Source organism: Ambystoma mexicanum, chromosome 14 (assembly GCF_040938575.1).
Source record: "Ambystoma mexicanum isolate Mex_15411 chromosome 14, UKY_AmexF1_1, whole genome shotgun sequence".
Lineage (NCBI taxonomy): Eukaryota > Metazoa > Chordata > Amphibia > Caudata > Ambystomatidae > Ambystoma > Ambystoma mexicanum.
This window is the reverse complement of record NC_090940.1, coordinates 551,649,649-551,673,943: the sequence shown is the minus strand read 5'-3', so window position 1 is coordinate 551,673,943 and position 24,295 is coordinate 551,649,649. Positions and strand designations below refer to the sequence as shown.

Here is a 24,295-nt window from a genome sequence, read left to right as displayed (position 1 = left end):
TATGCAGAAGTTTTTTGTTGATGCAGAATCTGTTGCAAGCTACAATAGTGCGTATGGAGGAGTGGTGTGGGAAATGGGGCTTTTCAATGGGAAAACGTTTCAGGGGGAGAATCTGATGGTGATTGCTGGGTGGTTGAAAGAGGCTGTGGGGAATGTCACTCGGGTGCAAGTGGTGTCTGGGGGTCGGTTGTTGGTGGAGGGGATGGGTGCTGATAGTAAGGCTAAGATACTGGAGGTGGGTTGTCTGGGTAGGCGCGCGGTGCGAGTGTTTGATCAGAGTGGTGTGTCGTGTAAGGGGGTGTTGTATGGGGTACCGTTGATTGTGAATATGTCTGAGGTGGAGGAGCAGCTGGCAGAGGTGGGGGTAGTGGAGGCTGGGGAGGAGAGATACACATGGGAATGTGGTGTCTACAACTGTGGCAGTGAGGTTTGCGAGAGCGGAGTGTCCGGAGGTGGTGAATTTGGGATATCAGAGGTTTCGTGTGAAAGCTTATGTAGCACTGCCTTTGAGATGTTATAAGTGTCAGCAGTTTGGACATGTGGCGAGAGTATGCAGGAATGAGAGGCACTGTCGGAGGTGTGGTGGAGATCATGATATTAAAGAATGTAAGGTGGAAACTCCGGAGAAGTGTGTGAATTGTGGGGGGGGCACTCTACTGCGTTTAGGGGGTGTGAGAGTCAAAGAGTGGCGAGAGAGGTGGTGCAGGTGAGGGCTGCAGAAGGTTTATCTTATGCGGAGGCTGTGGCTAAGGTGAAACCGGTTCGAGTAGTGAGTGAAATGTGTAGGAGAGAGCCGGTGGTGGATGAGGCTGCGGGAAGGAAGGGAGTGGTTAGAGAGGTGAAAGGCGTAGAAATGGTGGTTGTCCCGAAAACTGAGTTTATGTGTTTTATAATAAATGTGCTGGAGCTGGTTATGGGGAATTTGTCAGTCAGTGTGTCGAATCTTACGAAAGAAGTGGTGGAAGCAGAAAGGAGGTTTTTGAATGTTGTAGATGTGTCGGAAGAAGATGTGTTCAAGAAGGTTACTAAAGTGCGGAAACAGAGTGGGGCGTCGGCCTGAGAATTTTGCAGTGGAATGCGAGGAGCTTGTTGAGGAATGGGCAGGAGTTGAAAGCTGTGTTGTGTGGGGAATTGAATGTTGATGTGGTTTGTATTCAGGAAACGTGGTTAAGGGGTGATCTGAGGTTTGTGATTCTGGGTTTTGAGTTGTTTCGTAAGGATAGGACGGAGGGGAGGAGGGGGGTGTAGCTGTGGCAGTTCGGAAGGGGTTGGTTGCAAGGAAGATTGTGGTAGATGGAGCAGTGGAGGTTATCGGGCGGGGATTCGGGTAGGAGGATCAGAAGTCTTAGTGTTGAATTATTATAATCCGTGTGAGGTGGTGGAGGTGGATGTGCTGTCTGAAGTGACAAGGGGACATGTGGGACCTTGTGTTTTATGTGGTGATTTCAACAGCGCCAATACGTTGTGGGGCAGTGATCGGACGGATGCAAATGGGGAACTGTTGGAGGGTATGGCGGATGAATTGAGTCTGTTTTTGCTGAATGACGGTTCGGGCACACGATTGGATGTGAGGACTGGGAAGTTGTCGTGTTTGGATCTGACCTGGGTGTCTGCTGCGATTGCGGGTGAATGTGACTGGATGGTGCGTGACGATGGGGATATGGGGAGTGATCACTCTGGCATTTTAGTGACTGTGAGGGGTGAGGTAGGGGTCAGGTCCCGGATGCTTGGAAGTCGGTTGAATTTTAGGAAGGCTGATGAGTTGTATAAGAAATTGTGTCAGGAATTGATTGTTTCTCGGGATAGGGATGGCGGGGGTGGATGAATGGAATGAGCATTTGGTGCAGGGAATGAGAGCGGCCTCGGTAGCGTCAGTTCCGGAGGTAGAGAAGGGGAAAGGGGGGGGGTTGAGGTTCCTTGGTGGTCGGTGGAATGTTCACGGGCTGTGGCAGCGCGTAAGAAGGCGAGGGCCAGGCCGGTGAGAACGGGAATGTTGGAGGATTTGTTGGCATATAAGAAGGCAAAGGCAGTGGTGCAGAGAGTGATTAGGGAAAGAAAGCGCGGATATTGAAGGAGCTATTGTGGGTCTCTGGGGAGTAATTCTGATGTGGGTGAGGTTTGGAAGCAGTTCAAGCGGATGTCCGGGTTAATGAAGTCGCAGGGTGGCATGTCTGTGTTGTTGAAAGGGGTGGAGGTGGTCAGTGAAGATGGAGAAGACAAATTTGCTGGGGGAACATTTTGCGGGAGTGCACAGTTCAGAGAACTTTCCGGAGGCAGTGAGACTAAGTATGGGAGTGGTTGAGGAGGAGATGCGGGAGTTGTTGGCGAATGTTGGGCCTTGGGAAGAGCAGTATGAGGCTCTGTTTTCTATGGCAGAGTTGGATGGGGCGATTCGGAAGGGGAAGTGGTTAAGTCCAGGGGTGGATGGAGTCATGTTGTATTTTTGGAGAAGTTGTCGGTGGAATGTAAGTTGGAGGTGTTAGCATTGTTCAGTAAGATCTGGAAGAGTGGAGTTTTACCGAGATTATGGAAGAGAGCGATTGTGGTAGCGATTTTTAAGAGTGGCAAGGTCCCGACGGAGTGTAAGTCATATAGGCTGATTGCGCTGACTGTCGTGATGTGTAAGGTTATGGAACGGATGATAGTTGAGCGCTTGGGGTTCTATTTGGAGTCGAAAGGGTGTCTGAGCGATTTTCAGAGTGGGTTCAGGAAGAATCGGTCAGTGGCAGGTCCGTTAGTGAGGTTGGTGACTGGAGTGGAGGAAGCTTTGTGTGATGGGGAGATGGTGGAGGTGTTGGATTTGGAGAAGGCGTATGATATGGTGTGGAAGAATGGGTTGCTGGTGAGACTGTTGGAGATGGGTGTGAAGGAGAGGATATTTCGGTGGATTAAGGTGTTTTTGGCTGACAGGACCTTTCAGGTGAGAGTGAGGGGGTGATGTCTGAGGTTTGGAAGATGGAGAATGGGACACCGCAGGGGAGTGTGATTAGTGCGATGCTGTTTAATGTGATGGTGGACGGGTTGATTCGAGCTTTGGAGGGTTTCGGGTGTCAGGTGGATTTCTTTGCAGATGATGGTGTGGTATGGGTAAGAGGGCGAAGTTTTTTGTTGATGCAGAATCGGTTGCAAGCTGCAATAGTGCGTATGGAGGAGTGGTGTGGGAAATGGGGCTTTTCAATGTCTGTGGATAAAAGCGGGAGTATGGTTTTCTCAATGAGAAGAGTGCAGCAAGGGTTGGACTTGGTTTTGAAAGGTGAGAGGGTGAAAAGCGTGGAAGAGTTTTGGTATTTGGGGGCGATTTTGGATAGGAAGTTAAACTGGAATTTGCAGGTGAATGGAATGGTGGATAAGAGCAAACGAAGGTTGAATTTGTTGCGGGTGGTGACTGGGAAAGAGTGGGTTGCTCAACAGAAGTGTCTACGAATGTTGTATAAGGGGTTAATTTTGAGTGTGATGGATTTAGGATGTCAAGTGTCAGTCGGTTGCACGGCAAGTCAGAAGTTGCGGTTGGACAGGGTTCAGGCAAGGGCATTGAGGGTGTGATGAGGTCCTCTCCAGCGAATGCTGTTCAGGTGCTTGTGGGGGAGATGCCGTTGGGGTTGAGGAGAGATGCATCGAATATGAGATGGTGGGTGAAGTGCAGTGCGAAGAGTGTGGCTCATCCGGTGCGTGAATGTTTGAAGTATAATTGGAGGTTTTATTATTATAGAGACCGGTGGAGGAGGAAAGGAGGCACTTTTGGGTTTCACATGTGGGAAAAGGGAGTGCAGTGGGGTGTGGGCGATTTGATGACTGTAACAGATACGGATTTGGAGAGATGGCCGAGGTGGATGATGGGGTCTCCAAAGGTGTGTTTGGAGTTAGCGAATGTGGTGTCGAAGAAAAGAGGATTGCGGAACGAGATCAGAGCTTTGGGCCAGGTGTATGTGGCAGGAAAGGAAGGATGCAAGGTGTTTACGGATGGTTCGAAGGATCCTGTGTCTGGGAGAGTGGGTATGGCGTATTATCTGGAAAGCACTGGGGAGTATAAAGTGGGACGATTGACGAATGTGTCAATTTGTACGGCTGAGTTGGTGGCGATTGCATTGGCGATCGATAGGGTGTGCGAGTTGGGGTTAGATAAGGTTGTGATATTTTCAGATTCATTGAGTGGGTTGCAGGCGATTGTGGCAGGGGATGGTGATAGGAAGGACGTGATTATGGACATCAGGAGGAAGATTGATCTGTGCGTACACGGGGGAATGGATTTGGAGTTGGCTTGCAGTCACAGTGGTATTTTGGGAAATGAGTTAGTGGATCTGGCGGTGGGTGAGGGTATGTGAAGGGGAGTGGTTGATGTGAGATTACCTTTGAGTGTGGATGAGGTGAAGGCGGTGGTGGTGAGACGGGTCATAGATGTGTGGCAGGAGAGGTGGGTGAGTGGGGTGAAGGGCAGGTGGATGTTTGGTGTTCGTGGGAAAGTGTCGGTGAAGGTGGATGCGGGGAGTCTGGAATGGAGGAGGGGGGAGAAGGTGATGCTGAATCGGTTGAGGATAGGACATGCGGGACTGAATGATTGTCTGTTTCAAGTGGGGAAACGTGAGTCGAGAGATTGTGCGGTGTGTGGTGTGCCTGAGACTGTGGGACATTTTCTGCTTAGGTGTGAGAGACATGTTGAGGAGAGAGAATTGATGAGGGTTCGATTGTCTGCGCTGGGTGTGGCTGAGTTGAGTGGGAAGACTTTGCTGGGAGCTGAAGGGGAGAGAGGCAGGAGGAGGAATAGTGTGATGTTGGATTTTGAGAGGCAAACGGGGCGGTGGAAGGAGTTGCGAGTTTATGTAAGCTAAGTATTGATTGGTGGGTCTGGTGCACATTAGCCTTTAGGATGGGGGAAGCGCCTGCGTGGGTCCGCCCATGCATCCGAAAATTAAGAAGAAGAAGAAGGACTCGGGACTATTCTGTACCGATAAACCATAATAAAGGTGAAACCAGGTATGTGGTTATTCTAACAGCCTTGCAAAATGTCTGTTTTGGGTTGATTAAGCTCTGTATAAAACAGCACTACTATCTAAAACAAAGCCAATGTCCTGGAGAAAAAGGTCTGCATCTGGGTAATTTGCATACCCACAATGTCGTGCTGATGTGGCTCAGATCTGGAGGTGAACTTCTAGCAATGGCTACTAGCTTGTTTATTTTGGAATGTGTGACTGGGCTCAAAAGGACTATTCTATTTTCACATTTCAGGTGAAAGGGCCCCCCCCCCCCCCAAGACTTTTTAAACCCTCCATAACTTTATTGACATCTATATATATTTTTTTTAAAAAGGGAGTAACCCGTGTCAAGCAATTGTCTGACTTGCTCCAGCAGGGGGGAGAAAAGAAAGAAACAAAGAAACAAAAAATCAAAGAAACAAAGAAACAAAGAACCCACCCTTCCGGTCAAATCCTTTACACGACACTAAGGTTATTAGGAATAGAATTTTGAGGGGTTTGTATGTGTCTCCGACTCACCTTATAGGGCAGCTATTGCCGCCCTATAATAAATATTCGGATTTATAAAATAGCAGCTCATGTCACGTTCCTCTTCTAAGTGCTGGAGTGATAAGTGTTATGAACAAATGTATTGGTACACAATGTATTGACTTTGGAGGGATGAAGGGCTAAATCGTCCCCGTCAGGACTCAATCTTGCAAAGTGAAGGCTGGTCTGATGTCTGAAGGCAGCCCTTAACTTGTAAAGCCATCCTCCATAAACAAGTTTGGTACACAGCAAAGGGCTGTCTTGATGTAACATATATACCAAGCCCGATTGGAAGGGGTTGCAATTCAACAGTAATTAAAGTTCCCTGAAAATGGTTAATTTAGATGCTAACTGAAGCAGACCTACTCAATGGGTGAAGGCTGTGCTAGACAGAAGTACCATGTGTGTCAACATACACGTTATGTTACGATACTGGGTTTTACAAAGAGCAAAGGCGGCCATTTTCATGGTCCTTTGGCGCTTGGCATACCTGGTTTATTTTGAAGAAATTGAAAGGGTGTGGTGTAGGATTAAGCTGCATGAACGTAGCATGATCACTCTTCTTTTCATGTAAAAAGATCTTCCATTTTGGGGAAAGCAGGCAGCAGGTGTTTTCCGCAAGAGCCAAACCCTGTGTCAACAAGAAGCTTATAAACAGAAGAGCAATGTACAAAACCAATATAGCAAACACCTCTCACTGCAGTAAAAACTGTATGGAGTTCAGTTAGCAAAAATCAAAATATACATACATTCATCTTTTTAGAAACAACACGTTTAAAGTTATTTCTTGAAATTAATGTGCATTTATTGAAAATACAAAAGCACCAAAAGCATTCTTTGTCCATGTACAGAAATACGGTGCACTTCAAAGTAACCTCATTAAACCCTTGACCATCGCATTACTTCGAATCGGGTCCATTGCAAACTGATATGGTCCCACTTGAAACTCTCAGAGCACTAAAATCAACAGGCATTTCGACCCTATGCAGACCTGGTATACACCATGCAGCAGACTCCAGTGCTAGTCTATAGATGAAACAAACTTGGCAAGAGCATATCAAAGCTCAGAATGATCAGCTCAGATCAGTAACTAACAAGCAGCTTGCCTGGTTTCTATCCTTAAGGGCTTCAGCGGTGCAAGTCTAGGAACAGCTACCAATGGACAATAGACGTACATATGTATGGTGTTGTCGATAACACAGGATTAAAACGTGCAAGCTCTCTGTGAAGAGGATACCTTAGAAAATGACCCCAAATTCAGGGCTGCTGGAACCCTAGCCAAAGCTGAAGTGTGACTTCAAAGGGAAATGGGTTGTGAAATTTAAATGGTTTTTCACGGCCCATGGATTTTTTAAAGAAAATAGTCTGTGGGAAAGAGAGATGAGACACTAAATTTAAATCCCACCTTGATGCAAATTCACCAAACATAATTAGTATAGGTCTTATGCGAATTCACAGAGGAGATTTTACTATAAAAGGTTCACAAAGAATGGATTTTTATTGTTCATTCAGAACGTGCCAGCAAGTGGTTTCTAAGACTGGGAGTCGAATCTCTGTATTACCGAGGCCACTGGGCTGAAAAAGAACCTCCTTGTGCTCAAGTCTGATCGCCAGCCACTGGGCATGGTGGGATAAATCAAAGGTGACAACGCAATGAACAGCAGCGGTTTGTCCAATGCTTGGCTACTAGTAACTAAAATGGATAACAGACAAAGCTCAACCGTGATGGCTGAAATTGATATTGCCTGGGATAAATGAAGGGCCTTGCACCAAAACAATGACTCAAATGTCATCAGCCTAGAAAGATCACTGCAGTATAGATTGACAATATAAAATGCTAGCCTTAACTTTTCAAAGATCAATACCCCAAGAAAAAAAGATATTCTCTGGGGCTACATGCATTGACTATTTTTTTTAAAAATTGAATCAGCTGAAATTAATTCACTTTTCAATATCAGAAACATAAAATTTACATTAACATGTAATAATAAAAGAAACAATTTCTGAAAGCATCCGATGCAATCTAAAAACATCCAAACAATCTATGATTACAGAAAAGCACAAAGAATTTGATCCCTAGATATCAACTCAAAACCCGTACTTCTAATTTCAATGCATTTAAGAAGTTCACAGTGGTAATTTGTATAGGACCATAAGACCTGGTTGGCCATAAATTGAGGCGAAATCGAAGGATTGATGATCGATAAAATGGAGACGGCAACTTGCAAAGATATTGTTCCATTCCACGCAGTGATTTATCGCGGAACATATGATTGGAAGAGTTTTTGTATTGCAAACATAGGTTTCTGGTATCAATCCAGTCGATGCAATAGATGTTTCGCTTCGCTTTATCTGGATTTGAAAGCAACATGTCAATTGTGACCTCTGCATGAACAAGATATTCTCAAGGGCTACATGCATTGACTATTTTTCGTTATGAGACTCCGAGAAACGGGATAGCATAACATCAGACAAGTACCTGGGCCTTTTATTCTCCAATAAACAAACATAAATACTCCATATCCAAAAAGATGTTAAGTGTGTCAAATCTTACTGTTAGGGCTAAGGTTAGCAAATTGTATATTTTCGGAGGGCACAACAGAATGGCAGATTGGAAGAAAAAGCTGCCCCTCGGCTATTCCTGTCACAGTGCAGAAAATTGATTTAACCCATTCGAGGCATAAATATTTTATCTTTTTTGGCAATTTTTGCCTCGAGTGGGGGAACATTCCAACCAATTAGGAGGCATAAAATGTGCAGCCTTCCAATTGGCCAAAATGTTGGGAGGTGCAAGAGGCAACAATGTTAAAAAGGTGCCCTTAAAGTTGTTTCACCGAAAGTGGCAGATTCCCCAAGGAATTCCACTTGCTGGCAACTTGTTGCCCACCCCAATTTAAAACAAGCAAGATGAGGGTATATCACTGGTTCCTTTTAAAAATCCATTAGATTCTAAATGCACTACTCGTTTTGCTTGTACACTGACGCATGTAATAAAACACTAGCGAAACTGAAGGTTGATGCCTGGAACGTTTTGAATTAGTCTAAAGCAGTGGGATTGCTGTGGGCACCCATCCAGGCTACCTACTGTTTTTTCAGTTAACCTTGTCTAACGTCACAGAAAGAGGAAACACCATATGTAAATCAGGCTTGCGCTTATCCAAAAAGGCAGTCCAGCCCAAACTGCTGGGTCACAACACTTTTGCATGAGACCACAAGCAAGCCCAGCCATGTTTCAGCATCATAGGGAATAATCAGTGAGATGTAGCTTGGGTTTCTAGGTAAAGAATTTTCAGGATGCACTTCTGGGTGACATTAGCAAAACTGAAGGTAGAAGGCAGGAAGGTTTTAAATTAATCATCACTATTGTCATAGTTCTGGGCATCTTGAGAGTCTCGTGAGGATAGCTCAGCGGCAACATGCTCACCTTGGAAGCAAGAGGACGTGGAGCAACACAGGTTCTATCCCCGGGTCTGCGCTTAGAAAGCTCTGGGTATTAAGCGAGTTGTAAATAACCAATCATATCCCTCCAAGCCATCGTTTTTTAGCCTGCCATGCCACTACAAAACGCAAGAAAAGTTATGCTCCGTCATTGGTCCTTCAATCGCTATGCCATGGAGAACCAAGCTGCACTTCACTAATAAGGCCCAACAAGGCTAAAACAAGTCTAGGGTTGCTTGCATTTCCGTTCAAAGGACATGTGACCTAGCAGTTCGGTCTGGACTTCTTCCATTGGTGGCAGTACCAGCAGGCCCCAAGTCGAGGGAGCACTTGGATGGACGTCATCCGCCCAGTTTTTTGAGCGGGCAGACGCAATCCCCCTTGTATGTTTAAGGATTTTGTTTTTAAACCTCTTGCTGTATCCACTTAAAATGGGCAGTACAACGGCCGGGAGTCAAACCCAGGTCCTGTGGCTGTGAAGGGAGACACTTAGATACAAGACTGCAGTGTTCGAAATTGAAGGGAGCTCGAAGCTATTTAGCTCCTGCTTGTAGCCTTGAAGAGCAACAACAGCTACCAGAGGATACTTTGTGCTCCCCAGGCCAACTGATGCTGAACAAACACACTTATGTGAATTTAACTCTGTAGGTTTATAAATAAACATTGGGACACATCTAGACGACATTTAAAGAATAAGTGGTCACCAATAACTGACAAAATGAAATGTTTGCATCTTCAGTGGAAGTTCAATTTGTGGAATGTTATGCACTATGTCCACATTCCCCGGTGGTAGCTCCTGGCCACTGGATGATGCTGGATACCCAGGAGCTGCTTTTAGCTCCAGCTTATCCAATCTGAATTTCGGTCTCTGGCATGAATCACTTATAACGATGCAGTAAAATGTCTCCTATTGGCATCCTGCTAAACAGGACATGTTTTGTTACAGATATTTTTATCCAACATGTTGTGTATCTTTTATACTTAGCTAGCAATGAAATAGGAACATCTGTTCTCTTGGTAAATGCTTATTTGTCCTGTGCACGTTTTTTAATGGTGATGGACAAGTTGAATGAAATTTGCATATTTCACTAAAGAATACCTTCAGTTCCTGTGATGTCTCTACCAAATACTTACATCATAGTCCCCCTACTTTCTTTTAGGACTCGAGCCCCGAGGCTGAGTTGCATATGTCCGAGCCCGTTCTTCAATGGTGAAGATGGCCACAAAACAGTGGTGTGGAATGTTGCCCAGAATGCTGCCAGTGGTAAAGATGAATTCATAACTTTACACCCAAAGCATTTTTTCGATTCAACTGATCCCATGGGTGGTAGTATCAGATAGACTTTTGGATGACTGGTCAGATAGCACTGCAAGTAAAGAGGTCGCTTTGACATCCGTGCACAGCATGCCAATGCAGGCTCGAATCCCGGCATGCCAAACTCAGCCTTTCATCCTTCCGAGGTTAATAAATGAGCACCACACACGTTGGGTAATAAGCAGCAGCGCTCAGATGCCTGAGAGTTCGTAGCGCTATATAAATGCTAATTATTATTATTAAATGGCTGGTCGCCTTCTGCAATGGCAACCATGGGATAAACCCCATGGTGTTGAAGGATGGATGCTACGAGCCCTGCCAATGGAAAAGATTAATGTATGACCTAGTTCATCCCACCACATGTTTGGGCTACGCAAACAAAGACTCTTCAAATGTGCACAGTGCACCTATGCGACGCCCTTCTTACTTAATGTGGTGACCTTATATATTCCGTGTCACTCATATGTACTGCCCGCCTGTGCTTCAGTTGATCGTCTGCTTAAAACAAAATCTCAGCTCACCATTGCAGCGGAGCATAGCTAGCTGTGCACTCCGTGTCAGTGTAGTAGCCCCTACACTGCAATGTTAAAATGTCACTATTTGCAGCACCCAAGGACCCAGGCAATTGCAATATTCCTCAAAGCAGTATCAGTATTCATGCGAGTGATGGGCATCAAATGGATCATAGAAAAGGTAATGGACTGCATCCGACCTCAGGTCATGCAGTGACCAGTGCACCATACCTTTCACATAATATACAGTACCGCATGGCAGTGTATCCAGCTCTCACCAATGCAGTGTCCTACCTAACCCCCATCAACTATCCCTGCGTATTGTACAAGTCTTTCCAAGCACTTTCACACCTCACTGATGCAGAACTGTATAGTGTCCATGTACATTTTACTTGTCTCAGTTGCTTCCAGGCTCCTGCTCACACGTTGCACAGTTTCCCCCATCTCACTCCACAATGCTGTGGGCAAATGCAACGAACGAATCACATTGCAAACTTGTGCAGAGTATAAAGCCTCTCTGGATGAGATCACCCAACAGAGTTACATGCCCATTACAGTTTTCCTGGAGTCTCCTATCTGACTCCAAGCAGTTCTCAGAAAGGGGGACCCGTCAAAATGTTCTATACATTATGAGCCTGCTATAAGAAACCTCGAATTGCTCCAAGAGGTGGTGCTAGGTACAGTAACCCTAGAAGTGTCAAATGGGAACTATGTCTCACATGTAATGGTACGGTTATGTAGTACTCCTTATGCAGCCTTCTCTGTCACCATCAGCGAGTCTCACTCTCAATCTTTGCAATGTCCCAAATGTAGAAAGCGTGTATAGCCTCTCTACCATATGTCCCAAGCAGGACACATCACTCCAGCACCACAATATGCATTATCGTCAAAGCATAACCCCTAAATCCCACCATATACATATATGTATGCAGTCACCACACCCCTAGCACCCGACTTCTATCCCCACCTCAAGCCCCTGTGCGCTCACCTGTCTCGATCAACACACTGCTGCCATGCCCTCTGCAACTGCCCCCCTGAGCCCACTGTACACACAGCCGCAGCCGCCGCTATGGCAACTTGAACCTGCCGCCCTGCAGAGGGAGACAGCGCGCCCTAGACAGCGAGAGAGGACAGCGACCAGTGGAGAAAAGCGGCAATACCGCGGCCATCTTTGAGTGAAGAAAAACCATTTAACCAAGCTGATTTCCATGGTTGGGTCAAGAATTAGTCAAAAAAATAAAGGCAGAATGTGAAGGTACATTTTAGAAATACAAAGCTTATATGTAGTACTATGTTATATTTATTCTATAAACAATATATTTGAAATTAAAATATCTATTATTTGAATATTCTGTTTTGAAAATGACTTATTGGTAGTTACATCATTTTTCAATATTTTATATCAAGTACAATTCAGGTTTTGGTGTAATTTCCCAAAAAGATCAATAGGGCCAATCGACAACATGGCCGTCGTGTCCGCTGAACGTCAACGGCCGATAGTGTATCCGCGTTCTGTTAATCTCCATGCACCGTAGCGTCCCCAGCGACCGAAGAACCCTTCCTGCCTCCACCCATGGGAGCTTGGGTGACGTAACACCTATCAAATGGGCTCCTGGGGCGAATAGTCTTCAACAGGAGGAGCCGCATTGGAAATAGTTCTGAACGGACTACCAATCCATATGGACCAAGCGGCAATCCCCCAAACATTGTTCTGGGTGTGGGCATATAAAGAGGAACGAGTTGGTAGTACCAGCTGAAGTAGTACAACTGTCAATTCAGACAGAGAAAAGGGACTGGCAAGTTTAAGTAATAACAAGAACAGAGAAACACCGATTTTTGAGATTATTCTTACATACTTGCCAATATTCTCTGACCAAAAAGATGTAGGATTTTTCCATTTCAAAAATAATACTTAGCATAACAATGACATTACAGGAAAACACAAAACATCCATTGTTGGCACCACTGGAGCATTGTAAAATACACAAACCACCAAACAGCACAACATGGAAAGATGTTCAAATGTTTAAAATGTATAATTCTGAATAGTAAATGTTATGTACGCCATACGTCCCGCAGCGCAGTGACGTACAGGATTGTTGAAATAAAGTGCCCACCTCCGCCGGAGGAGGCAGTCCCAGAGACAACAAGCAACGCATGTGTGTGTGTACTTCTTTTGCTCTCCCCGGCCCTGCGTTCCACCAAGGGCCTCAGGCATTTCTCTCCTCCTCTGGCGCACCGGCAGGAGAGAACCTAACAGTAAGTTACCACCAAATTCAATTACCTAACTTCAGATAAGGTAATAACACAGCTCGTATGCAACGTTTGGAACTGCTCTGTAGCAGCAGCCTGGTCATATTTATTCCGGCACTGCAAGTTGAACACTGAACGACTTGGAGACTGATACCCTCCTGAGCCTGATAGGCAGATTCAGTGTGATAGTGCTACGCTCTGCCACTTGCCTTCACTGGCGGTTCACCTAAGTCCTGCCCTGGCAAGAGCGCAGGGCAAAGTCATAAGGCTGTCAGGTCAGCGGATTGGTCTGAGCCCATCACTCAAATATATCACTTACCCCCCCACCACACTGACATACTAATTAATGTGTTGCATGCTTTGTCCTGGGCCCAGTTTCAAGCAGCTGCCTTAGAGTCACATACATTACCTGCCATTTTAAAAAGCAATAGGTTCTGTGTTGTAATGTCTCTTGGGTGGAATTATACTATCTGTAGAATTCCACCCATCCTATTGTGTCATGTTTTCTTATGTTACTCTGTTAATGTTCTACATTCCAGAAAGACGGTTGAGACTTATCTGTAGAGCGGTAAGGTAGGCTTGATACTGCTGGGCTGAGGCTGGTTGCCAATAAAGAAGCTTTACCTACTGCCTGCCTGCTTCTTTTCTACACTGGCGACGAGGGCAACCAGCCTTGCAACCCACGCTGCCTATTCCAGCCCAGCAGTTGCCTGTATTTCTCTCCCTGAGAGGCTGCCTAGCCCGTGGCTGCCTCTGAGCTCTTCGGGGAGGAGCTGTCCAACTGACGCCGTCCGCGTCGAGTGCTGGAAGTAGGGGAAGGAACCCCTCTCTGTCTGGCCTATGAGACAGCCCTAGGCAAGTTGGAAGCAAGGTTTGGCAAGAGAGCCAAAGTGGTACTTGAAAGATATCATTTCTTCTCGAGGGCTCAAGGTTCCAGTGAAGGCATAGATGCTCATGTGACTGCTCTGCATACTTTGATAGCAACTTGTAAATTCACAGGCACCATCGACGAATACATTCGTGATCAAGTCATGATGCGGACGTGTGATGTGCGTGTCAGGGAGAGACTATGGATAGAGAAAGATCCACCTCTGGATATGGTCGTTGAGATAGCCCGTGCCATTGAAGAATCCAGGAAAAGTGTGAGAGTGATGGCCGACAAGGGAGAAACTGTGCATGCAGTCATCCCTTGCAGGTCTACGGAAGCCAAAGGGAAAAACAGAGAAACCAGAGCGGGGTCTTCCTCAAAGGACCTGTGCAAGAATTGTGGGTGGCGTGGCCATGCTGCAGGTGTAAAGGGTTGTCCTGCTGCTAATGTAGACTGCAGGAAATGCAAGACTAAGGGACATTATGCCCGCATGTGTAGGAGTGTTGTCTCCATTAAGGACTCTGTGAACATGATGGACATTCATGATGATGATGATGATGTGACAATAGTGGGCTACATGGGTTTTCTGGGGGGGTGAGAGGAGTGCTGGAGGGTTCCATACTGAGTGTGGGGAGTTGCAAGAAAAGAGCTTGGGCAACCCTTGTGGTCAATGGTGTCCCGTTGGATATGATGGTGGACACGGGGTCCCCATACACTATGATATCCCCTGAGCTATATGAATCCAAGTTTCACAAAAGGGTTTCTGATTTGTCCTCTCTTGACATAAACCCATACGCCTATGGACGGCTGTCCATCAAAGTTCTAGGAATGGATTGGGCTGACATAGAGTTTCAAGGTAGAATGGCTAGGGGTAAGCTGTATGTAGCCCACAAGGGGGACCCTGTTGTGGGGTGGGAGGAACAAGCTGCCCTGGAGCTACTTATCAGACCGGGAAAACCTGTCCCGGTGATGAGCGTGACTGAAGGGAACAGCTGTAATGTGTGGACTGGGGGCATCACAGCAGAATTCCTAGAGAGTGAGTTTCCCTCCGTTTTCACTTCTGAGTTGGGCAAATTGAAGGGTTTTGCACACAGAATAGTTCTCAAGAGAGGTTCAGTACCTGTTGTTCACAAAGTCCGAAGGGTCCCCATCATGGCTCGTGATGCGTTAAAGGAAGAACTGCACAAACTCAAGGAAGCTGGAGTCATAGAAGAAGTGGAGTGTTCAGAATGGTTGGCCCCGGTGGTCTTGGCACGGAAGGGTGATGGAGGATTGAGAATGTGTGTAGACCTCAGAGATCTCAATTCATGCATTTGGGTTGACAGACACCCCTACCCAATATCAATGAGATGCTTTCATTGGTGTCTGGGGCTTCATGTTTTGCAACCTTTGACCTCTCGTCTGCATATCATCAGATAGACCTGCACAGAGAATCTCGCCCACTCACCTCCTTTGTAACCCCTTTTGGTGCATTCCATTTTTGTAGAATGCCCTTCGGTTTGGCCTCCGCTGCTGCTGTTTTTCAGAGGATTATGCAGAAACTCTTTGGGGCCATTAAGGGTGTGGAATGTTTCTAGGATGACATCCTTGTGTGGGGTAGATCACAGGCAGAGCATTATTGCAGGGTTCTGAAGGTGATGGGTGTTTTGAAAGATTGTGGTCTCACTGTAAAACTTAGTAAATGCAAGGTAGGCGTCCCCTGCGTAACTTATCTGGGACATTTTTTGGATACTGAATATACTGAAGGTATTCATCCCAAGGCAGAATTGGTGAGGACATTGAGTGATGCAGCAGCCCCAATAAACAAGGACCAGTTGAGATCCTTTATGGGTCTTGCAGAGTATTACAGCAGGTTTGTGCCTTCATACGCTGACAAGACTGTCAATATGAGGTTGTTACTGAAGAAAGGTGTGCATTTTGCATGGTCAGATCAGTGTCAGGCAGAATTTATCAAATTAAAGGAGGAGATTGAACAGGCCCCGTCTTTAGGCTCCTTCTCCCCGGTTAGGAAAACATTTCTCACAGTGGATGCGAGTGAGTATGGTATAGGCGCCGTTCTGGAGCAAAGGGTGGAGGGTGAACTACGGCCTATTGCCTTTGCGTCCAGAGTGCTCAGAGAGGCTGAAGGCAGGTATGCTGTCATTGAGAGAGAGGCCCTTGATGCTGTGTGGGCATCCAAATATTTCAGAACCTTTCTCTGGGGAATTGAGTACACTCTGCGTACGGACCAGTGCATGTGTTGACGACTAGGGGCTTATCTCACGCGTCTACGCGGATCATAAGGTGGATGGCCGACATGTCTGAGTATGATTTCAGAGTTGAATATGTTCCAGGAACCAGAAATGCGGTGGCAGACTGTCTTTCGCGCTTTCCGAGATCTCTTGATGATGTTGAGCCACAGGTGGTGGAGGAGGAGGATTGTACCCTGGTGGCCAGTGTAGTGCCCGCAGTGTCAGAGTTGGAGTGGAGTGCACAATGTGCAACTGATCCCCAGTTGATGGAGATAAGGACGGCGCTCAGCAGCGGGGTTGTTGGACCTAAGTTGTCTCGATCCTATGGGCATGTGTGGGAGGAATTATCTGTGGGTCCATGGGGTGTGGCTAGAGGCCTGAGGTTGATCCCTCCTCATTCTCTTAGAGGGAAGCTTGTTGATTTGGCCCATGAAGGGCACATAGGGAGATCCATGTCCAAAAGAAGGCTCAGGGAAGATTATTGGTGGCCCGGAATGGATGCGGATGTGGAGGACGTAGTCAAAGATTGTGCAGCTTGTTCCACTAGTGACAAGAGCAAAGCTCCTACTGCTCAACCCATTTATCCGGTGGAACTACCCAAGGAAGTGTGGTCCAAGGTGGCACTTGATATAATGGGCCCCATTGATTCATTGGGAGGAAGTCTAAGGTTTATTGTTGTTATGGTGGATTATACTTCGAGATGGGTGGAGGCCACGGCCTTGTCTACGGTTACTGCCGAGAAGGTAGTTGATTTCCTCTCTGCTGTGTTTGACAGGGAAGGTGTTCCTGCAGGTCTAGTGACCGACAATGGCTCTCAGTTTGTGTCGGAGCACATGCAGAATTATTTGAGTGATCTGGGGATTCGCCATCACAGAGTTACACTATACAACCCACAAGCCAACGGTCTGGTGGAGCGTATGAACCGCTTCATCAAGGGAGCCATTCAGTTGGCCCTTGCCAATGGTCTTCCCTGGGGAAAGGTGGTGTCAGAATCTCTTAAAGCCTACAGACTTACTCCTTCTGTCGTGACTGGCCATTCTCCTTTTGAGTTGATGCGGGGGGAGGAAACCTGGCTCCAAGTTGAGAGTGCCAGCCCTGGGTGGCGGGGCTCAGGTGGACATGCAGGGAGTTTTGGATCGAGTTTGCAGTAAGCAAGGACGTTTCTTGAGTGAACAACTGGCCCGTAGGAAGCCCCTTCCGGTGAAGGTTGGGGATTGGGTTCAGGTCAAGAATCCCAGGTATGTGGCCAAGGGTCTCAGTAGGTACTTAAATCCACGCACGGTGCTTAAGCGTGGTCGTGGCTATGTGAAACTTGATGACGGATCCACATGGAGTCTTAGGCATGTAGCGGTGGTGGATAAGGAGAAAGTGGTCTCTGCGGGTGGTGAGCCCAGTGTGCCCGGTAACAGTTCAGGAGATGTAGGGGTGGGTTGTGATGGCCCCTTGGAGGGTTCAGCAGCTCGGGAGGGACCAGCTAACTTGTAACCTGTGGTCGCTGGAGCGGCTCTTGGTCGCCCGGGTATTGAAGAACATTCCTTTCCCATCTCTGTGTCTGATTCTGCTGTCAGGAGTCTTCCGGTGGATGAGAGTCAGGTGTCCGTATCTGGGGCGGCTTACTCTGTTCCCACTCATAGTCGGTCTAGCAGGGAGAGGAGGGTTCCTTCCAAGTACAAAGAGTTTGTTTTGGGTGCTGTTGTTTAGTATCCTTCCAAGTACTGATAAATTGTTTGAGTGCTGTGTTTAGTAGCACCTCCCAGTTCCTGTGTGTGTGTGTGTGTGTGTGTGTGTGTGTGTGTGTGTGTGTCTGGGTGATTACTCTTTAGTTGAATAAGGGGGGGAGAAGTGTTATAATGTCTCTTGGGTGGAATTCTACTATGTGTAGAATTCCATCCATCCTATTATGTCATGTTTTCTTATGTTACTCTGTTAATGTTCTACATTCCAGAAAGATGGTTGAGACTTATCTGGAGAGCTGTAAGGTAGGCTTGATACTGCTGGGCTAAGGCTGGTTGCCAATAAAGAAGCTTTACCTACTGCCTGCCTGCTTCTTTTCTACATTCTGTCACCAAAATCTGTAGGTGATAGGACTGCTTAAAAAGCAGTAGCCTACTGCCTAAATCAGTAGGTTTGGCAAGTATGTTCTTACCTAAATTGTGATAGGCTTTATAAATGGCTCATGCATGTTGTGATTTCGGTAACAAGCACATGTTTGTGTCACATATTGCGCCATGTGACTGCTCTAATAAAAGGGGTGAGTGGCCAGCCTTACTGGGGGGTTTTCAGGTAATTCCCTCTAGCTTCTATCCCGAGAAGGCTGACTGAAGAGAAGGTAGGTGTCATTCACAATTGCCAAAAGATAATCTGCTTTCTAGTACTTTATTTTTATAAGGTTATTACAGGGTTGGCGTGTATGACCAATGTGGGAGAAAATGCTTGATTTTCTTTTTGGACGTTGAGAGCCCACAGAGGTGTATGGGCATATAAGGGACTTGGCAGGTGATTCAGCTGCTTGCAAGGCGGGTGACACCAGTCAAAAGCAGGTGAATTGAGAGCTATGCCTGTCAGCAAGAAGAAAAAAAAAGAAGGCTGCTTGACAGTCAATACCACCAGACTCCTGCTTGATGACTCTCATTTGATGCTGCACAAGCAGGGGTGGACTGGCCTATAGGGAATTCTGGAGATGTCCCAGTAGGCCTCTGCACCCTTGGCCTCTTTTGTGTGGTAACCTATTTTATTTCCAAATGTTCTTGTAGGAAAAGGGTTGGGCTTGCTTAAAATGTGCAATATGGGGCCTCTTTGCCAATTATTTCCGGGGCCTCTTTTGGTTCCCAGTCCACCCCTGTGCACAAGTGCCCATTCCCAGGCAGAGGGCCTGCCCTGCAGAGCCCTTCACAAGAGAGGCCCGGTACCCCCGGCCCATCCAACAACTGGCGAAGAGTATGGGATCCTAGCCCCTGCCAATCCTGATAGAAGGAGGGACACAGCCTGTCCCCCCTGCGCCACTGGGGCACAACAAATCCTGCTTCCACATGGGGGAGCTGGAGCACAGCAATAGGGCAGTGACGCCCGCCCTTCCGCTGCACTCGCCTTTCCTGGCCATCCATGTTCTGCTCACACATGGGGGAACCTGGTTGTCGCGCGGCACAGGCCGTTGCGACATGGTAATGATAAATTAAGCTCCAACGCGGCGGAGCCCGGCAACGATGGCACGGCCCAGAAATGCAGCCATTATGAATTCCTGACTTGGGGAGAGAAGGTTCAGCCTCCCTCACAGCCTTCGCCTGGTCTAACTCACACCTGGGGCAGCCTTTGCATGGCGTGGCCCAGACTGCTGCCGTGGAGAACTCCCAGCTGGGGGAAGAGGATGTGGCTCGGCCCTGAACGCTGCTGCAGTAATGAACTCCTGCCTGTGGGAGAGACAGAGAGAGGGAGTGGTCTCCGATCATGCCTTCATAGGAGGTGGCACGGCAGGGACTGCTGCCACCTCATAGTTGCAAACTCCAGCCTGGTGTGGCCCCCAGAACTCCTGCATATGGGGCCTGATCGTGGCACGGACAATACCTCTGCCTGCAGCCCCCCCAACCTCTTCAAAAATAACTCCTACCTGTGGGGAGCCAGCCAGAGGAGTGACCCGGACCACTGCCCCGAACAGGCCCACCTGGAGGAGAGGAAGGGTGGCACAGCCGGCCTCCATCGCCACATTAATTTTTAACAGCTCCAGCCTGGGAGAGAGAGGCTACTGCCTCTACCGCTTCCCCATTAAGTGAAATGACGCCCGCCTGGATGATATAATAAACTCCCGCCTGGGGAAAAGACCAAGCACCACAGCCCGACCAATGCCACCAGCTCTCCCCACCTAATGGCGGACCCTAGCAATGGACACCTATGCAGCAGATGTTCCCCCGGTATACCCGGGTGCGGCTTTGCCTGCCAGCGGAGGGTGCAACCTCCATCCAGTGTGACACTACACAAATAAAGGAACTGTGAAGTGTATGTATATGTCATATTGCCCATGGAACAGTGACTAATCATGTGTGTCCGAAACAGTTATCCTGCATGTCCCGATGCTTAAAGTGTACTCAGTAAGGAAACGTGTTGTCATTTGTTCTGCCAGCACCACTAGCATTCCACAATCCCTATTATCATCGATGGACTAATAAAATGGTATTGCCCGAGTGTATTCCACCCAATGCACCCCGTGAACCTTGAGGTACTTTTGAAGCTATGATCCTGCATACTGCGCTTAGGCTTAAAATTGATGCAGTATGGAGAGAGGATCCCAATAATGCCCCTTCTCACGCCCAGATTCATGACAGGACAAAGAGCCAGAAACGCTTGTAGCAACCCATCTTATATCGGACAAACCTGAGTACACCAATGATTGACAAATACACAGAAAGGTATCCTGCAAGCCATACAGACCGGATCAGGTACATGTCTTCACAGGTATAGGGGAGACCACGGAGATCATGGATGGAAATACCTTGATGGGCAGTCTCAATTAAAGCACCAAGAAGCCACGATGCTGATATCATTAGTTACACCACAGCGTAGCAGCGTTAGTCATGAAGCACACTCGCAGTACTGCACCGCATTACACAGACACACACTCGCATACACAAAGAACATGCTTACACACTTCTATAGCTAGAGGATGGATACATATAAATACTGTCAAAGCTTTTTTCTCTCAAAAAATCATCTTTGACTGCACACTTTCCTTCTCCACCCACATCTCTGATGTCTCTAAAAAAGTCAAACTTCCTACTGCACCTCCTCAGAGGAACTCTGCCTTTCCTCTCCTTCCCCCAGAAGCTCATGGTCTCCCAAGCTCTGGTTCTCTCTAGGTTGGACTATTGTAACAGCCTCTTTCTAAATCTACCTGCCTCTGCTCTCCGCTCCTGCAACTAATCCACAACAGGACTGCGAGTCTTGTCCTTGGCCTCAAGCCCTAGGATCATATCTCTCCAGCTCTGAAATCCCTCCATTGGCTCCCAGTGGATGCAAGGTTCAATTCAAAACCCTCTGCATTGTCCATAAGGCTTTCTGGGGCCTGGGTCCATAATACCTTCAGTTATCCCTCTGCAAATACCTCCCCTCTCAAGCTCCTCGCTCCACTACCTCTAACTCCCTCAGGGTCAGTCATTTTTCAAAGAAACAAGCTGGGCGTAGACCTCTGTCTTTGGATGGGGCCTCCCTATGGAACAGCCTCCCTGCCACTCTAAAACTTGAGGTGAACCATCTCCGGTTCTGGAAGCACCTCAAGACCTTCCTCTTTTCTTCTGCCTTCGCTCCCCCTCTCCCCTGCTGATCTGTTCTCTCTTGGTACCGTGCACCTGGACACCCTCTGTCCTCCGGGCCCAGGTACCTGCTCACCCAGCCACCCTCCCGCACTGCCTCCGGGCCACCCCTTGCACTGGGGTCTGTATCTGTACCCATACAGCCCCCCCTTTTCTTCCTTCACTTATCAGACCTACCTGTCTGCTGCCTTAAACCTAGCACTTGCCAAGTGCTGCATGCACTACCACTATTAGTTGCCTTTATTATTTATTTATTATTGTTTATCTGTTTCTCCCTTGCTTTGCACTTTCCACTTCTCCCCCCTCCCCCTCACCCATGCACTTGTGCGTTCTCAATGTCACTGGGCCTAGTAAGATCGTTGTTTTCGTCTCCCCTGTTCCCCTCACTTGCCTTGTCGCGCTCTGAAACACTTGTGTACGAGCGAGATAGAAATAAATTACCAATATCAATCAATATAATTAGCCAAATGTTGCCACGCAGAAACGCAAGATAAACAAGAGATCCTGAGTAAGCTTGCAGATGCTTAATGCATATAATCATATGGGACTACAGGAGCATATCTGGAGCCTGATAGGACGCTGTGTGACTAACTTATAGGTTACCTAGTATAACCAGAACATGTAGAAATCATATTATGAAGTTGAAGGAAAATTACAGAAGGCCTCAAGCCACAGAGCCTGAGACAAGAAGAGCTGATTCAGGCTTCACAGAGCGCAAAGCAGGCTAACAGCCAAGGACAGAGATACATGGACACATTCCAATTTTCAGACGACAAGGGGACCAGCTGCAGAGAAAGAGAATAAATCCTCATAAATGCAAACTCAAGAGCTCAATTTTGTGGTCCCTAAGCATGTGATGCAGCCGAATGAAACAATAGGCATTCACCAGTGGTGGGAAAGCAGAGCCAGTCCCAGCAAAGTCAGACGAAAGAAGCAACAAGTGTTGCAACATCTGAACGCACTCTCATAGGCAAAGGGGCTACAAAACAAGTTACAATACAGACACACATTCGTTCACATCACCTAGAAGAGGTGCACAGAGGGCTGAGAACCGAATCGAGTCCCAGGCCTCGGGAGATCAGCTCAAACCAATCACAGCATAGAAACTCAGGGGTGGATGGCAAGGGGCAAAAACCAATGGTAAGCCCATTCCTCTGCAACAATGTAATAGATAGTTTCTTGGGGACGGTACAGGCCAGTCACCTGACATGCAAGGAGCAGTAGAATAACCTCTATAGGGTACCTCCATAGGTACAATTACTTTCCATACCCAATCCTCTGTCATGATAGGTTTTTCTGGGAAGGGTCCAGGTGATGACGAAATATTTGTACAAATTTGTAGCACACACCATGGATAGCGAAGAAGTACCAGAGAATCTTGATTGTCTTGTATGATCCCTATTGGTTTTTGCAATAAACCGCAGTTCTAACTTGCCGTTGGCTGAGTCCTCCATTTATTCTGGGGAAGGGAGTTGGGCCCTTGAGAGTCAGGCAGACCCCCAGCCATCCTCTGGTATACCTGGGAAAACGACCCCAGCAAGTTGGAAGCAGAGGTGATGGTTTAGCTACACTGGTCCGGCACAATGCAGACTCTCCTGCCGCAGAACCTGAAAGGCTTCAGGACCCCTCGTGTGTTTCGAGAAGACAGGGAATGTGTGCCCCGTGGAAAGGCGGTCAGGAGACAGCCCTGGAAATATCCTGCCCAAGATCTGTGAGGGGTCCAGCAGACCAGGAAGGTGAAGTGGCAGTTTTGGGGGACGCGGCAGCCTAGCACCGTCAGCAGACCATGGAGTGTAAGCATTGACCGAGCCCCATGGCAACTGTGGTGAGAGGGAGGATATCGAGTATTGTTTAGTATTGTTTAGCATCGTCGAGTATTGTCAAATATTGTCAAGCATTGCCGAGTTTGGTAGGGACAGGAGTGGATGTGGATATTATTATTTGTGCTTGGGGCACATTCAGGTTTGAGGCTAAAGGTTATGGTAAACAACCTAGACTATTGACTCGAGAGGACGGATGACAGAAGTTATGTAAATAGTGGATTTCCTGTGGGTTGGGCATTTTAGCTCGGGCCATAGATGACAGTATACCTGTAAAGTTTAGCAAGGGAGCTGACCTAGATTGTGGAAGGTGATTTGTCTGGTTAAGTCTCGAGTAGGCGTTTTACTTGCGAGGTGACGCAGCAGGTACAGATCGAACACAAGAGATAATTGGTATACTCTGCTAGGAAGCAGGAAGACAGCTGTGGGGTTTGTGTTAGGGTTGTGTGTATTTTGGGGGCGAGGGGTTATATCATTGTGTGCGGTAATTGGCTTCTTAGCACTACCTTGTTTAATAAATTGGTGACGTCACCCGTAGGTTTGCACATAAGGACTTGGAGAATATGAGACAGTGAGGAGCTAGCGTTGGCAAGCTTGAGATTGACAGATGAGGTGAACCAGTGGTGGTGCGTGGAAGGCACATGCGCAGGAGTTGTGGGTGTGTGATGGTAAAGGGGTGGTGCACAGAGCAGGCCTGACAGGTTGTGGAGCCACAGAGGCTCGTAGTGAATTAAAAAGCATTGTGATTACACTGTGTTTCTCCCTTAACAGCAGACTATCGAAAGCCTCAATTTGAGGTCAAGTAAGAGCAAAAGCAATGTATCAAGGGAAGTGCAGGGGTGACATGCCCCTACAGCACCTATGTAAGACCCTTCCAGCTTATAAAGACAAGATTTGCAAATATAGCGTAGAATTGACTAAAAGCACCGAAGGAAAGTTAACTAAACGAGGGCCACCTTGCAGAACTTTCTCCAAAGATGTATAGTAATCCCTACTGATGCACTTACAGGGCACCTATAAGCGGAATAAGATAGCAAACTGCATGGCAATATGAGTTTTG

At 47.3% G+C, this 24,295-nt stretch overlaps 1 protein-coding gene across 6 annotated transcripts in view; it reads right to left on the bottom strand.

The window, feature by feature from the left end:
* Positions 1–11,853, bottom strand: part of CEP128 (centrosomal protein 128) — an 864,240-nt gene extending 852,387 nt beyond the window's left edge. For 5 of the 6 annotated variants that reach the window (XR_011283785.1, XR_011283784.1, XR_011283786.1 and 2 more), the window contains exon 1: positions 11,752–11,853. The gene's annotated coding sequence lies outside the window, so the exon portion shown is untranslated. Of the gene's footprint in view, positions 1–5,988; positions 6,130–11,751 lie in introns of all 6 variants that reach the window. The other variant, XM_069637863.1, reaches the window with a different exon arrangement.
* Between the last annotated feature and the right edge of the window lie 12,442 nt (positions 11,854–24,295).